The sequence below is a fragment of the Mastacembelus armatus genome, chromosome 13 (assembly GCF_900324485.2).
Source record: "Mastacembelus armatus chromosome 13, fMasArm1.2, whole genome shotgun sequence".
NCBI lineage: Eukaryota > Metazoa > Chordata > Actinopteri > Synbranchiformes > Mastacembelidae > Mastacembelus > Mastacembelus armatus.
Window position 1 is genome coordinate 15435923 of NC_046645.1, and position 17941 is coordinate 15453863.

Below are 17941 nucleotides of genomic sequence, written 5' to 3' on the forward strand. Positions count from 1 at the left end.
AGAATGATGTTTCATCCAGAGCAGCATTTAGGTAAAAAAGGTAAAGAGACACTGGAAGGTAAGGTACAGGTAAAGGCAAGAGACCTACAACATATGGTTTTATTAACAAAGAAGTGTATGCTATCAGATCCCAGCATCAGTTGGCTGTTAACCCACAAAGTTGGAAAATGCGCATGTGACCACTTATGATAAAGTTAAAGCTAGTAGTCTAACCTCTGGTATCATGAAACATGTTGAGGTTCACCTTATTGGTTTTTAAGTGCAACTTCCAGATGGTAAAGGGACATGGACATTGATTTACTTAAACATTCACAAGCAACACTTGTTATATTAGTTCAGTCTCTGTGAGACTCAGGGCACAACTTAGCGATGTGCAAATGAATCCTCTGTAAATGTTGTGGAGGAGGAGCAGGTTTAAGCCACCAGCCTTCAGTCCTGTCATGGACATATTTTAGCAGGCTGAGTCCTTCCAAGAAGGCAGGGCCAGATGTAGGGACACACAGAGTGGACATTATTTTTATGGTCTGTTCTTTGGTAATCTATATTTGATTGCACTTGTTGGATGTTGTTTCGGTGTGTGTCTGTGAATAAACAAGAGTGAGAAGTGACTCTTTTAAATTTTATATCTACTGTGTGAAATGGGTGTGGAAGGTGCTTCATTGAATGAATGATGGAAGCAAGTATTAAAGCTGCAATATGTAATATTTAGACTGATCTATTTGCAGAAATTGAATATAGTATTCACAGATATTGTCATTAGTGTGTAATCACCAGAAAATACTGACAAATGCGTTTTCTTAATCTTAGAACGATATTTTAAATCTACATAGGTAGCATGCTGTGCTGCCATGTTTGTACAGTAGCTCAGAGAGGACAAATGAAACACTGGCTCTACATGGTAAATCACCTGTAGTTTTAAAGGTGGCAATGTAAAGACATCTACAAGGAGATGCACAGTGTTTTCAAAGAGACACAGCAACATCCTTCAAGAGACACTAAGCAACTGCAAAGAGATAAAGAATGTATTCAGAGACACAAAATATCAACAAAGAGATGCTGCATGAAGAGATGCAGAATGAGCCCACAAAACCACTACAAGAAAATGCAAACGGATACAAAAAGACCACAAATACAACTGCAAGTAGACACAAAACAATACAATGACATGTAAATTATTTTTAAAGAGACGCAAAACAAGACCTGCAAAAAGACCAAAACACGCATCCCTTTTTAGCCTTGTTGCCTTGCTTTTAGTTCTTTATGGTGCTGAAATACATGCTGGGAAATGCTTATGCTTTCAATTTCGTTAGGACTTTAAGGGTAATGATGAATGTGAGAATGATGTACTAATAAGATCCAGCCACTAGATGGAGCTCTAGTTCAACTCCTGACAGTCATTGTCACATACAGGAAACAAGGTGAGGTCTGCCCCCCTTCTCTGTAATAGCTGAACACTGGTTTCTATCGAGTAAACTAATCTGTTTACTTTGTTAATGAAACAAGGTGGATAAAGTTACAGCCTCTGATGTGTTTTAGCATTATCACATGGCAGTACTGTGTGTAGGTGTGTGTGTGTGTGTATTCAAGAAACTAGTAGGTAGTTCTGTGTGCGTTTATGTGTGTGTGGTGATCCAGGTACGTGTGGCAGCAGCTGATTTAATCAGACCATGCAGTTATTCCTGTTGTGCCAATCATTTTCTTCTTCAGTCAAATCAACACGAAATACAAACTGAACTGTTACAGCTTTTCACTGATAAAGCAGAAACTTTTTTTTTGTATGTTTGTCACTGTGCCTGCCACGACCTGATACAAAAAAGTCAAAAGGTTAGGGTTTATGTGTCTGTGTGCTTCGGAAATGTCTGGACAAACGACCACAGATTTTAAAATGATACATTCAGTTTACAGAAGTCTGACCTGCAAACTAGTGATTCCATGATACAGTTGTTAGCTGACCTGCTGGGAAGCTAATCTGCTAGCAATTGCCCACTATTGGCTGTTCAAACTTTAATGTTACCACTCTAACTTTTGGTTTGATAACATTCTCTGAGATTTTTCCTGAAAAAAATGGCACAACATCAATATTTTAGTAAAAACTGATTAAAATGTATGTTTGCTCGAATATGCAAGATAAATCAGATTTTTCACATTAATGATCATAATTTTATTTTATTTCTACATTTTTAATTTGCTGAAATGCCAATAGGACAAAACTAAACCACAGTGAAAGAATAAAGAAAGGGAAAAAGGTTTGCTCTGTAGAGAGCTTTACTCATTTCCCAGAGACAGTGGTGTTTTGTGCTTCTTCACTGTGTTCCAATCTGAGAGCAGCAATAACTCATTCCACATATTCTATATGTAGCAGGGGTCTGACTGCTGCACATAAAGCCCTACAGATAACGCCAGAGTTATAGGTCAGCAGACCAAAGCCAACACGAGAGAATGGGTGAACTACGTATAAGGTATATTCCTTGACTGACTCTACAGTCAGCTAGTAAAAATGAAGCAGGCAGACACTGGAGATGAACAGCAGACAAACACAGTTTTAATGTCCCCTGTTAATGCTAACACTGTTCCTTGGATATCTGAGAAACTTAAAAACCATGATAAGGGCACATGTTGTTAGAGGTGTTTTGGATTACCTTGTTGAAAGAACAAGGTTTGTCTTGGTTGGTTTGCCTTTGAGTCATGAGTTAAACGTTTTGAGTAACTGATTGCCTTGTGATATAATCTTTGTGCCCTGTGATGGACTGGTGACCTGTCCAGGGTGTACCCCCCTTTCACCCAAAGAGAGCTGGGATAAGTTCCAGCAGATCCCTGTGACCCTGGTTAGGAATAATGGTGGATGGTGATGGGTGGATGATTGACTTTTGCCTGACAAATGACAGATATTGTTCTGGCGACTTTAAACACTAATGTTTTCATTTAATTTTTAAAATGTGATGATTTAAGAAAAAAAAACTGTCATCTTTCATTGTTTACTGTATAATAGTCAAAAAATGACAAGTACTCAGCCTGAAGCAGTTTATTTATGCTGGCTGTCGGAAAAGCAACACATCCTCCGAGCAAATGAGCCAGATGCAGCTCAAACAATTCATTACCATCACCATCATCATTTACCAGCTGTTGCTGCGAAAAAGAAAATAGCAGGCTTTAGTAATTGATTGGCATATCCTGAGTGCCACTGCAACAGCTTGGCTGAAGGTGTAAAAAGACTGGATTCATGTTCTTTGTGCATATCTGAAATTTTTATTGCTGACCTTTTCCAGGTTTGGAGAGTCTGCATATTACATGTTGAATGTGGAGGTACTACCTTCTCGTCCTGCCCTTGGTTGAGATAGGACTTGGCCAATAGCCCCCACATGTGTCTGGGAGAAATTGTTCCTGGATGAACTCGTCTCCCTCACCTCTGTATCCCTCCACCTTCACCCACCTAATTACCATTTATGTGTTGATCTTTACTAATTTTTAAACACTGAGAAAGCAGAAATGGACTGATGTCGACTCACCCTATATGTAAAAAAGATAAAAACATATAAAAATCTGGCCAAAAATATATAAATAATACATATTTTACAACATTAGAAGTATGCAGAAGACAGGATATTAGAGTTTTTGTCGCAGAATAATGTTGCAGCTGGTATGGTTAGCCATGTGGCCTCAGAGCAAGGAGGTTCTGGGGGAAATGCCCATGACAGAACTTGGGACCTTGCTGTGTGGAGTTTGCATGTCCTCCCCGTGCTTGGGTGAGCTTTCTCCATTTTCTCCCATAACCCAAAGATATGCAGGTTAGGTTGACTGGAGACTGTAAACTGCCCGTATGTGTAAGCGTGAGTGTGTCTCTCTCTATGTGTCAGCCCTGCGATAGACTGGTGATCTGTCCAGGGTGTGACTAAATAGTAATAAAAAGATGGTTTATGTTATAAAAAAAAAAAATCAGCTGCTACAGCCATTAAGTATACATTATGTAAATATAATAATATGCTTTATAGTTCTATTCTCCCTTCGTTAATCTTTTCTCCAAGTCATCACTGCCTATATTTACTTTAAAATAACATGCTGCGTTATTTCACCCTGTAACACAGAACAGCTTAGTTCTTTTCTCATTGATGATAATGTTGTCAGCATCAACCAAACAAAAGGTGCATAATTAAACAACTGGTTAGAGTAATTGCCAGGATATGCTGTCAATTTGAAAGCTTATTTTTTTATTGACAATTTTGTTGCCGGTGGAAATATATGAGCTGTTGAGCAATTGGAAGCCATAAAGTGTTTGGTTCTGTCTGAGTCAGCTGCTACTGACTGGGGGATCAGAAACACATTTTCCTCATAAAAATGGAAAGAGGCCAGGCCTTTTCTTATTGAAAATATGCTGGCTGCTCTGGATTCACATGCAAACTGTGGCTGCCAGTGTGGCAAACAAGCTGTGGTGAGATGTCTGGACTACTCACCTTTCCCATTCGTTTTGTGAAGACTGTGATATCTGTGTGTACGCTTGCTTTGTCCTGCACAAAAGAGAGGCAGGGTTTGTGCAGCCTTTATTCCCTAGAATCCTTTTTACCAAGTGTGGTGAGCCGTCCATTCAGTTAGTAAAGGGGGGGCCTCGTCCAATTTTAATGAGGAAAAGGACTAAACAATGTAAATGGTCTGGCTTCCAATTGCACAACAGATATGTCTGTTTATGACAAGAATGACAGTAAATAAGATCTTCACAAAAGCATAAGATATCCAAGCAATGCATATTTCTTTAATAGTGTTCCTTTTGGTTGTTTTGTTGATGCTGACAACATCATCATCAGTCACTTTACAACTGAGCTCTTCTGTATTAAAAATTTAATGAAGTATGGTTGTATAGTTACATATATTTTATGCATACACAAAACATGACTAAAGAATTTACTACAATACGTTTTATTAACTTGGTACTGCCATTATGACTGCAAATCCTGTGAAATTGCGTTTACTTTGACTGAATGTTCTGACCTGTATAACGACATTTAGAACACATGAAGGGACAGAACCACAGCTGTCTAATTTAATTGCAAAATGGCCAAGGTAAACAACAATTCAGTGGTCCAAATGAATAAGTAAATAAATAAATAAGTAAATGCATCTCAGGTGAAATAATTCAAACTAATCAGCATAAAATAAACTTTTTGTATCACCAAATTATCAAAGACATTCATGATTTCAGTGTTGAAAATGTTAAAGAAGAGTACATTTAGCTGAAAAAATTCCCAGGGCACTGCCTCTGCCCTCTGGTCGATGTGTGGAAATGGCATTTTTTATGTGTACTACTTGCAGTCAAGTCATGATAACTACACTTATCATACTGTATGCATACACATGAATGACATATCAATAGGTGGTGCATGTAAATTTTAAATCTTAAAAAGGGACCTTGGCAACACTGACGACTTTTCATGTTAAAAGATCTGCCCTGAAACTAATGGAAAAACACAGAATATCTGTCCAGGGTGTACCTCTGTCTTTCACCCAAAGAGAGCTGGGAAAGGTTACAGCAGATCCCCATGACCCTAAATAGGAATAAGCAGGTATAGATAATATATGGATGGATCATTAGTGTTTATAGTCGCCAACACAATATCTGTCATTTGTCAGGCAAAAGTCAATTATCCATCCATCCATCCATCCATCCATCCATCCATCCATCCATCCATCCATCCATCCATCATATATACCCGCTTATTCTTAACCAGGGTCATGGGGATCTGCTGGAGCCTATCCCAGCTCTTTGGGTGAAAGGCAGGGGTACACCCTGGACAGGTCACCAGTCCATCACAAATAGTAGAGACAAAAAACCTCATGCACTCACATTCACTCCTATGGGCAATAGGGGTCACCAATTAATCTGACATACATGTTTTTTTGGACTGGGGAGGAAACCAGAGTACCCCCACGCAACCACAGAGAATATGCAAACTCCACACAGAAAAGTCCCTGACAGGTTGCGAACTTGGGCCCTTCTTGCTGTGGGGCAACAGTGCTAACCACTAAGCCACTGTACTGCACCATTATATAGCCTATCAAAGATCAATAAAAGAAAATCTTTAATGTGGAATTTAGAGAGAGAGGACTAATACTTCCAAACCACAGGTCCTTCTCTGAATATATTACTTGGGCAGAAATTCTCAAGTGAACCTGCCTGCAGCTGGCAGAATGTAGATCTCAGCAGGAAGTACTCAATATTAGCTGGACATCATCAACTTTGGCAGGGTTAGGGTTTGGGGTTTACTACAATCCTAACCCCTAACCCAACTTCTGGAAAACAGTGGCAACTTCTGGATAGTTTTATACCACAATTTTCCTGAAAGCCCACCATCTTTGTCTGCAGCCAGGCCCTCCCCAAATATCTGTGCCTCAGCTCTCCAATGGAAGTATCAAAGCTTCAAGTGTCTAATATTGCCATGGCTAGGTGTGCACTGGACTCAATAAAGGGTCAGCATGGTTGCACAGGAGACCAAAGGTACTTGACAAAGCATCAGTATTTAACACCCTGAGATTGAGAAAAGGTTAAACAACCCTACTCACACTACATGATGGTAAGTAATACATTAGAAATATAAAATAACTGTTGCATTTGATTTTAACACAAACCCATACAAGAGCAGATGTTAATGGATCCACTCCATACATTGTGTCTGCTCCAGGGACGCTGGCTCAGTCTGGACTGTAGCAGGCAGATATGGGAGTTCAGCTGTAATCTGTATTTGCACTGTCCCTCTATTTTCAGGATGAACAGATTAACACACACATGCCTTGCCAAATAAATATGGACAGTAATAACCACTGCTGTGCTTCATTACACCTCACTGCCCTCTTCATTCATTCATCCACTCTTCTCTCCATCTATTCTCTATTCACCTTTTTATCCATTGGACATGACCAGTCCAGGGGTGATAGTTATCAGTCACGGAACTGTTGTCACATTCTGGTTATCAAACTGGGACAATGGAAAGACATAGAAGCGGATTAATAAAGTAAATGTATTTGAGGAAAAAAACTAAATCATATAAACCAAATTAATCGGTTGCATGTGTGATGTTGTCAGTGTTAAGGCAGGGACACACCAAGCTGATGGAAGAACCAGCAGCGATGAAGGAGGACTGCAACATCAATAACTGTCTTCTTTGTCTACGTCAAAAAGTGGCACCACACAGACCATGTACGACCATAGCCGACCATGTAAGTTCTGCGCCTGCACTAACTCTCCACATTACCAGATGGCAGTGGGAATTCGTCTTTCAAAAAGGGAAAGTGGAAGAACTATACTGCAGATATACAAACTGTAAACAAAAGCAGTGTTTGCGAAACCATTTTCACACCAGTCTCGCTCACTACAGATGGTTTATTCATTGCTTCTAGTTAAGAAAATGTCAACCCTTTGTCTTTTGCTTGTGGAGGGAGAAAGGAAGGTGAAAAATTAGAAACCACACAAAACAAGTGAGAATATGGATGCTGCATTGATCCGCTAAGCTAAACAGCCAATCAGAGAGAACTCTCTCACCAATGCCCCAACCCTGATTGAATATGTCTGTAAAGGGACTATTGGTGGTTGGGCTGGTGATAGTGACACCAGACAGACAAGGGTGACAGATGCTCACTGATGACCCAATGATTGGGTGGTGGGCTTTACTGGGAGTGGGTGAGCATGGGTGTTCAGCATGGGTGTGTGGAAAGAGGGGCACAGGTGTGTGCAATACTACTAAAGTGTTACCTCTACAAATAGTAGGTGTTTTCCTTTTTGCTTATCTTAAATGTTTGCATCTTCTAATCCCCTGTGTAGTACTTGTGTTTTAGAGAGTAGGCAGATGGGAGCTGAATTTTATACTGGATTTTGTAGAAAAAAGCAAAGTATCACCAGCATTGTTGTTAGTTTTGGATCCTTCCATTGACTAAAAATAAGTGCAATACAATTACTCTGAAATTCAATATAATACATTTATTGTAACATAACAAAGGTAAAAATAAACCACCCTGTAATTCCGAACAGTGAAGTGAGCCTTGGCAGCAGACCTATGGCTTTATGGATTTGAGCACTGCAATATTTTCTCCCCATTTTGGATTCCAAAGTGAAAAAAATGCATTTGAACTAAACTCAGTGAAGCTGATATGTTTTGTCTGGCTCTCACATCCAGACCAATCAAACGATGCCTGCATAATATGATAAAATATACAGAAGACATTTCCTGTAGACAGCTGTTCCAAAAAAGGCGTTAATATAAAACACACCTTAAGTAATGTTGATAAAGAGAACTAGCTGGGTGTTGCTCTCAGCACACATGGAAAGCTTTGATTACTAAGAACACACTGTAAAGGGAGATATGTTAATGTAAGAATGGGTTTTGAAAACATTTGACCAAATCTGAATCTAGTTTTGATCCTTTGAATCCTTTATCGGTTTAATTAGGCTGTTTTGTTTTGTTTCAGCTGTTTGATGCTACAGAAAATCAAATGTAATATTAAGAGTGAAAGTCTTGCTTTTGCTAATAAAATCATTTAAATTGTGATATAAGGAGCGATCACCAGGCAAGCTGACACTGACACTAATAGAAATTACAGTAATAAATAATCATAACTAAATAATGAACATTAAGCTGTGCTGAAGTGTTGAAGTGCTTTCACCTCATATTTTCCTCACTGCTCTGTGACATTCATTAACCTTGTCCTCACTCATTCTGCTCCTCACAGGAGAGCTGTGCTGCAGCTCAAAAGCACACAGTGCACAAAATCACAGTGAAAATAATATTCATACCCTGTCAGAGAAGCCTTCTAGAATTAACGTCAGATAGACAAGCCTAGAAAGGACACCTGTGCTTAGCTGGATGATTATTTTCTTTTAATATACACTGTCAAAAATATATAGCTAGATAATAAATAATAAAATAAATTACACTAAAATAAAATAACCTGCACTCTAATTTAATAAGATAACCTTTGGCTTTGATTATGGTATTGTTTCAGCAACCGTATGAACATAACATTTCTATTTATCCAGATTTACATTATTTTTGCCCCCAGATTGATGACAAGAGAGTTGAGACACTCCCGAAAGACTTTATTATGGTTATGGTCAGGATTCTGTGGTGGTCAGTTCATGTGTGAAAATGATTCCTTGTGTTCCCAGCAACACTCTTTCACTATTTGAGTGCTGTGATTCCTGACATTGTCATCCTGGAATACGCCTGTGCTATCAGGATGAAAAAAAAAATCCATTGATGGGCTAACCAATCAGTATATTCGGGTAGTTCTTGGAGCAACCCCGGATCATAACACTGTCTCCAGAGCCTTGTACAGTGGGCACTGGGCATGATGGATACAACCCTTCATGTACTACCCTTCTTACAGAGACACAGCCATCAGTGTGGAACAGGGTAGATCTGGACTCATCAGACCAAATGACCCTTTTCATTGCTCCAAAGTCTTATCTTTATGCTCTGTAGCAAAATGAACCCTTTTATTCTGAATAGACTCACAAGTGGTTTACTTATGTGGGTTACTACCCAACAAGTTTTTCATTTAAAGAACCAATTACCCTAGTGGGTTTTTAAAGTAGATGGAATCTTTGCAGTCCAGCTAACTTAAAAAATCCTCTTCCTTACTTACCAACTTATATTCATTATTTTAAAAAAGCTATCCATTATAAAACACAGTATTTGACCTCTTTGCCAATCTTGACACATCTTACCAGTGATAATCCTTTTTAATATCCTGAACATTCTCTACCCCCTCTGACAGTAAATGTTTTTCCTACACTTACATGTATTCCCAGTGCTATTATTTCATGGAGCTAGAATAGGCAATGTCTCCTTTTGTCTGTGTGGGTTTTCTCTGGGTACTTCAGCTTCCTCCGCCAGTCTAAACACATGCAGTTTGGGGTTAGATTAATTGGTGACTCTAAATTGCCCGTAGGTGTGAATGTAAGTCGGAGTGTTTATCTGTCTCTATTTGTCAGCACTGTGATAGACTGGTAATCTGTGCAGTGTGTACTCTGCCTTGCACCCAATGTCAGCTGGGATTGGCTACAACCCACCATGACCATGAATGTACCAGGATAAGTGACAGATAATGGATGGAATAGGGAATATCTGTCCTACTGCTGCTGGAATGGAGACAGTACTGATATTTTTATGCATTTAAATGTAATGGATGAATTTGTACTTGCCATGTATGCAAATATATAGTGGACTAAATGGTTTATACAACCTACACACTTATTCATATTCAAACATTCAAACCAAATGTTAAAGAATTGCTCTACTGGGATGATATGGTACTATGAGGAGGCAGCACAGTGGATTAGTGGTTAGTAACCTTCCAGCAAGAAGGTTGCTGGTTTGAAACCCAGCAGGGGCCTTTCTGTGCAGAGTTTGCATGTTCTCCCTGTGCTTACATAGGTTTTGTCCGGGTACTCCGGTTTCCTCCCACAGTCCAAAAACATGTATGTCAGGTTGATTGGTGACTCTAAATTGCCCATAGGAGTGAGTGTGAGTGTGTGTGTGAGGTTGTTTGTCTTTGTGTGTCTATATGTGGCCCTGTGATGGACTGGTGACCTGTCCAGGGTGTACCCCTGCCTTTCACCTGAAAACAAATGATCCCTGTGACCCTAAATAGAAATAAGTGGGCATAGATGAGGAATGGATGGATGGTGCTATGAGGTCTTTAAGGAATGAAGGAGCTTGATCATGAAGGGATTTGTATGTGAGGAGAAGGATTTTAAATTCTATTCTGGATTTTACAGGGAGCCAATGAAGAGAAGGTAATATAGGAGAAATATGATCTCTTCTGCTAGTTCCTGTCAGGACTCTGGCTGCAGCATTCTGGATTAACTGGAGGCTTTTTATGGAGATACTGGGACATCCTGATAATAATGAGTTACAGTAATTTAGCCTTGAAGTAAAATGCATGCAATGTATGAACTAGTTTTTCAGTATCATTTTGAGACTGGATGTTCCTAAGTTTGGCAATATTGCACAAGTGAAAGACTAGAGATTTGTTTAATGTGTGAATTAAAGAACATATGTTGGTTAAATATAACTCCAAGGTTTTTCACAGTAGTGCTGGAGGCCAAAGCTATGCCATCTAAAGTAGATATATTGTTAGATAAGCCATTTCTCAGGTTTTTAGGCTGTTTTCTCTGAATTTAAAAGTAGAAAGTTACTGGTCTTCCAGGCCTTTATGTCCTTTAAACATGCTTAAAGTGTAGATAACTAGTTTGTTTCATCAGGTTTCATAGATAAATACAGCTGAGTGTCATCTGCATAGCAATGGAAATTAATTCAGTGTTTCTTTTTTTAACTCCATAACCAAATTTTGTGTGTGTGGAAGGTCCATCATGAACATGAACAAATTGGAAACTGTGAAAAATAAGATTGAAACCAATTTAGTGCTGTTTCTTTAATCCCAATCACATGTTTCAATCTCTGTAATAAGATGCTGTGGTCAGTAGTGTTAAATGCAGAACTAAGATCTAAGAGGACATGTACAGAGACAATTCCATTGTCTGAGGCTAAAAGGAAATTGGTGACTTTTAACAGTGCGGTTTCTGTACTATGATGTGCTCTAAATCCTGATTGGAAAGCTTCAAATAGTTAATTCCTGTTTAAGTGGTCACATACAGTGCATTCAGAAAATATCTGGACCCCCTTCACTTTCAGTTTATTCTTTTTAATAAATTCACAGACATTTCTAAAATTCTGTTTTCACTTTGTCATTATGGGATACTGAGTGTAGTTTAATGAGAAAAAAAAATTAATTTCAAAAATCGTAGTATCAGGCTGAAACATAACAAAATTGAAAAAGGTGAAGGTGGTCTGAATATTTTCTGAATGCACTGCAGCTGCTTAGCAAAAGCTTTTGCAAGGATTTTAGAAATAAAGCATAGGTTGGATATTTGTCTATAATTACTCAGAACTCCTGGATCAAGACTAGGCTTCTTGAGCAACCATTTGATTACTGCAGTCTTAAAAGCCTGAGGTACATTGCATGTTACTACAATTAAATGGACCAGGTGTAATTAAGATGAGCCGATTAGTGGCAGGTTGTCTTTGAGGAGTCTAGTCTAGTCTAAGAGACATGTTGATGATTTAGATGAAGCAACTGTTGACATGAGTTCAGAGAGACTGTACTACTACTGTAGTAGAAACTTCATTGGTGGCAGCTACAGGAAGCAGCTGAAGAATTTTATTTCTAATAGTTATGATTGTATTTGTAATGAAACTGATAACGCCATCACTGCTGAGAGCTAAGGGAACACTGGGCTCAACAGAGCTGTGACTTTTTGTCAGTCTGGCTACAATACTGAAAAGAAACCTGGGATTGTTCTTGTTTTCCCCTATTAGTGATGAATAGTTGGCTATGGCTTTATGGATAGCTTTTTTATATGTTAATAGACCTCCTTAAATTTAGTAACAGACAAAGATCTGCTGTGGTGGAATTTTCTCCCAAATGCTGCATGATCCATTATATTAAATTCAAAAGTTATGGATTTGGGGAAAATACTATTAAATGTTCAATTTCAATGCCATATGTCAGAACAAGATCAAGGTTGGTTAAAACAGTAGGTGGGTTTATTTATGTTTTGAGAGAAACCAGTTGAATCTAATAATGAATTAAATGAATGTTAAAATACCCCCTAAAATTACTTTATCTGTACTAAGCACTAAATCAGATATGAAGTCTGGAAATTCAGTTAACAGGATTTTAGAAATGTCTGTAAATGTATTAAAAAGAAAAAAACCCTGAAATATCAGTATTCAGACCAACAATGTGAATACTTACTCAAGTGCCTCCCATTTCTCTTGATCGTTGCTGAGATGTCTCTATGACTTGATTGGAGGCCACCTGTGGTAAATTAAATTGATTGGACATGATTTGGAAAGGCACACACCCTGTAAATAGAAGGCCTCACAGCTGGCAAAGCATATTGGTTAGATTTGCAAAGAAGAATGGAAGAAAATCCTTGAATCCAGGTCTGCAAAGCTTGTTGCATCATACCCAAAAAGACTCAAGGCTGTAATTGCTGCCAAAGGTGCTTCAACTAAGTACTGAGTAAAGGGTCTGAATACTTTCTTTTTAATACATTCGGTTTTCACTTTGTCATTATGTGGCACTGAGTGTAGATTAATGAGAAAAAAAATGCATTTAAACAGCATAACAAAATTGAAATAAGTGAAAGTGGTCTGAATACTTTCTGACTACACTGTATAAATTAGATGAGGAGCAGACAGTCTCTGTTGGGTTTTTCATATCCCCATATGCCTTTACTATCAAAAGAATATTAACAAAATGGGTTTCAGTGCATGTGTTAAAGATACTGGCTCTCTCATACACAAGCTTTAATTTCCTCTCGGTTGGAAGACTTCAATCGTCTTTTAAGTGCCATGAGTCAATAAATAGAGCTCAAATTGTACAGATGAGATATCATAATAATAGTCCAAAAGCTCTCCAGAGAGAGGTGAGAACAACAGAGCAGATCATTAATAGGAAGCTCCTAGCCATGGAGGCCACTTAGCACACATTGTCTGAAGTTGGCCCACTCATAACTAAGCCACACAGCACCTACAGTGGATATGTAAGCTCAAACCTGCACTCTCATAACTCCAGGCCCCTCAACACCTCCACCCTGCACTGATGTCACATACTCTTCATTTAATCCATACTTAATGTGCCAATATGTACAACCTAATGGTTTATACATGGTTAATACAATTGTTAATAGAACTGTAAATTGGAGTTACTGTTGTGTGCAGAATTATACTGCTACTGCTGAAACACTCTCATCACAAGAATTTCATTACCCATGTTTGGTAACAGCCTGTTGTTATTACTAAGATCAGCCGCCATAAGCTATGAGTTCTAACAGCAGCAAAGCCTGCTGAGTAAAGGTGTTTGTATTTCTTAGAAAAAAACATTTCATTTGAAAAATGTTATTTCTTCTTTCAAAAACTACAAAATAAGTACTATTGTATATGAAATATAGCCACTGGCTAATAGGGAATATAAAAACACAAACCCTATTATTGCGTGCTTCCTTTATTACTATAAGCTTTACATTGTTTGCCAGAGAACTACATGGGGAATGTGAGTTTGTGTGTGGGCCATATACTTTCATTGGGTTTTACTGGTTGTTAAAAAATTGGCCGATTCTTTGTTTCCTGGAAGGATACCAAGCTCAAGTTTCTGTGCTGGCACATCATTTGGAAAATTATTTCCTACCACCTTTCCCTGTGCTACTGTATGTGTGCTACAAATAACTACTAGAACATGAAATATGAAGCTGTGTGTAAAAATGATTTTGCCTGTGCATATATGAGCACTGCTGCTCCCAGGTCAGAGCAGCGCATTAACCAGCAGGACATCCAGCTGTTGCAGTTCCTACTCCATGGGCATAAATCAGCAAGCACCCTTTCTGGCCATATTTCTGTGAGGGCTGTGTATCGGATGAAAAGTGACACTAATATATAGCTGCTATCGGCTCTCACACACCATCCAGCCTATTTTGACTGAAAGGGGTTGAATATAAGGGCTGACACACATAACAACTCAACTTTTATGGCTGCTGTTAGCAGTCAGTAGGCCTGAGAGGTGGGAGGTGGGTGAGTAATTGTCTTAACGTAACAGCAGTTTCCTTTGGGTGTACTATACCTGTTTATACACAAAACAAGGTGCTTTTATGGAGCCATAGCTTTAATTGGTGGAAGCTGGAAAAATGTGGGGGGTGTTGTTCAAGGTCTTGTTTTTAGTAGGAATTAAAGAGCAAGTCATTAAGGATCATTTTTAAACAATCCACTGAATGTTCACTTTGCTTCTCGTGCTTTGTGTTCATGCAACCAGCAGAAATGAACTCAACAACTATGTATGAATTTCAAGCATATAAATTCGGTTTGTACTACACACAATGCACAGTTGATCAGTCACAGGTTTCCTACACCGGTTGTCTGTTACAGTTGTATGTTTGTCATTCTAACAGGCTGGAGGATAACCACTAATCTTTTAAAAACTACGCCTGCAATTAATGTCATTAGACTGTTGCCAACCAGGATGCCACTGTGTTGGTCAAATTGCACTCACACTCGCAGGGAGCAACTCTGTACACCAAATCATGCATCACCTGTGAAACATGGTCCTTACCACTCTGTGTCCTGTGTGTTCTGTGTTTTACTGAACAACCAACATGTGTTTTTTTAAGGGTGAATACTAAAATACTTTTACAAAACCGGCACATACAGACTGTGTGTCTGGTGTTTGTGCATTTAAAACTTAACATTTGAAGAAATTACTACAGGACCAGCTTCATTAATGTTTAATTTCAGTGTAATGATGGCTTTTCATTAACTTAATCTTTAAAGGACATACTACATATATCCATATATCTAATTTTTCAAGGTCTTTTGAGCTGGTATCTTACATTTAGCCTCACACTGGTATCATGGTCTTGTTTCACTACTCTGTCACTTTACCTGTCTTTATTTACTTGACTCATGATTTATTGGATCTCATAGCATGTAGCATTTATGCATTAGCCTATCATCCTTTTGCATACCCACTGATAAATGATGACACATTTGATAAAAAAAATGTAATTAAACTAATTAATACATTAAACTACTAGTTGTCCAGAGCCCCTTAGTAGTTTCTGCTCTGTGGTAAGAAGAAGTATGCATATTGTTTCAGGATGTGGGAGAAATCAGAGCGTCACTGGGCTACTGTGTTATGGGTTGGGTAACCTGGCAGTACGCTGCTACAGCTACCTGACTTTTTTGTATAATGAATAAAAGGGCTAAAAATAATAAACATAGCAGCTTTTTAGACTCTGTGGCATAGGGAAGAGCTGCAGCATGTAGGCAGTAATGATTACCATCATGGTAATCATTACTACCATCCAGAGGGGTGGGGGGAGCTGCACTAATCTCAACCATTAGCTGTAGACATGGAGAGATTCACCCACGTTCCACTCTAAATACACCACATACTCCACTGCTGCTTATATCATTATAAATGATAGTGGTGATACAGACACACACTCCTAATTATATTTTACATATGCAATACAGTCTAAATGGTAAAAGTATGTTCTCTGCTTAAGGGTGGCACATCTTCCTTTTTGCCAATCAGAAATAGTGCACTTAACTGACAAGGCAGATTACCATCAAAAGCCTGGTGGATGCAAACAAGGCTTAAGCAGTTTTAGCTATAGACTATTAATGTTTTATTATACATTTTACAAAATTTCATTGTGCACGTGTAATTTACTTGTGGACCTGAACCATGGACTGTGATCTAATAATCTCTTTATTGTAGTTGTGTCATAGTTCTTACACAGCATATTCCTCTTTTAATAGTTTATATAATTTTTTATATATAACTAGTATAGAGACAGTTTATATCTAGGAATATCCAAAAAGCTGCATTTTTTTTTTTTTTGCGTATTCTGAAAGTAAATGGTCTGATGACAGTCAAGTGTGATGTTAGTAGGAAACAGATTAAAGATCCTCTTTGTTCCACTAGAGGGCACTGTTTGCATTTCAATTGGTGTGAATTTTTTTTTTTAGCACCTTAGAATTCATGAGTGTATGTAGAGCTGGATGGAAAGATGCATGAACAGATCTGAATATGTAATATGTAGTTGATTTCATCCAACAGTGTAGCAAACAAGAACAGAAACTAGGGGACAGTGTAGGTTTTCATAATGATATTATGATATCTCAGTGCGGTGCATAGCCTGATGGATTTAACAAGTGAATACACTGATGCAGCTGATATTGCATTTCCGTCTTGCAAACGTGTTCATAAATAAATACAAAAGCATGTTGGAAAAAGAAATATATTCCCATAATAAGCAGGGTGGAATTTGGAATGGATTATACGTGTATTCACACACAGTGACATTGTGTAGTTAGAGCTCCATTTGTGTCTTGGTAGTTTCTAGTAGAAGTGTGTGATTAACAGATAAGGCTCATTTCGATTTGCACAGTTTGTATGTCGTATGTCAGTAGGATTTTTTTGCATTAAAGGCAGCAAAGCAGTACACAAACCCCAGGCAAAAAATGTGTCTGTCTGACAGCATTACACAAACACTGCCCACATCAGCTGCTTTCCTCATTAAGATTTGCAACAAGACTAATGTGTGCATGCAGACACAAGCACACGTGCATACTTGTATGTCTATCTTTGTGAAGACACTCATTGACAAGGAGGATTAAAAACAAGCATAAAAAAAATATTTGATTTAGTTCAGGGTCACTCAGGTGTGTCTTCCAAAAGAAAATGACACCATTTGAATTGTTCATGTGACTACCATCAGAAACTGATCAGTATCAACATGGCTGATATTATTGACCAGATTTAGGTTATAACACATGTATTGTATCAATTTATAGATGATGGTAAGATGGATTGGTAGAATAAAAAAAAAAAATTAAAATAAATGCTTTTAAGGTCTCTTACCTTACACTATCATCTGCTATACCATCTTTGATGATGTTGCAGTAAATTATATAAACTATTAAAAGAGGAATATGCTGTGTAAGAACTATGACACAACTACAATAAAGAGATTATTAGATCACAGTCCATGGTCCAGGTCCACAAGTAAATTACACGTGCACAATGAAATTTTGTAAAATGTATAATAAAACATTAATAGTAACACTATTTGGACTGTTTTTCAAGAAGATCCTGTAAATATTATTGTTTTTCTTTACAACATTTATAATTTCAATTTTTAAAACTTCCTTAAAAAGTTAGTGTAGATACACTCAGTAACTACAAATAAATATATAAGCTTCCATTTTAAGTACAATTTTACAGAAACTGTTAAACACCATTGTTTTCTTATCACATTAAACATATTTGAAATGCCTATTTTACATTGTGTTTAATGGGCTTATTATAGTACCAAGACATGGCTAGTAAAAATATT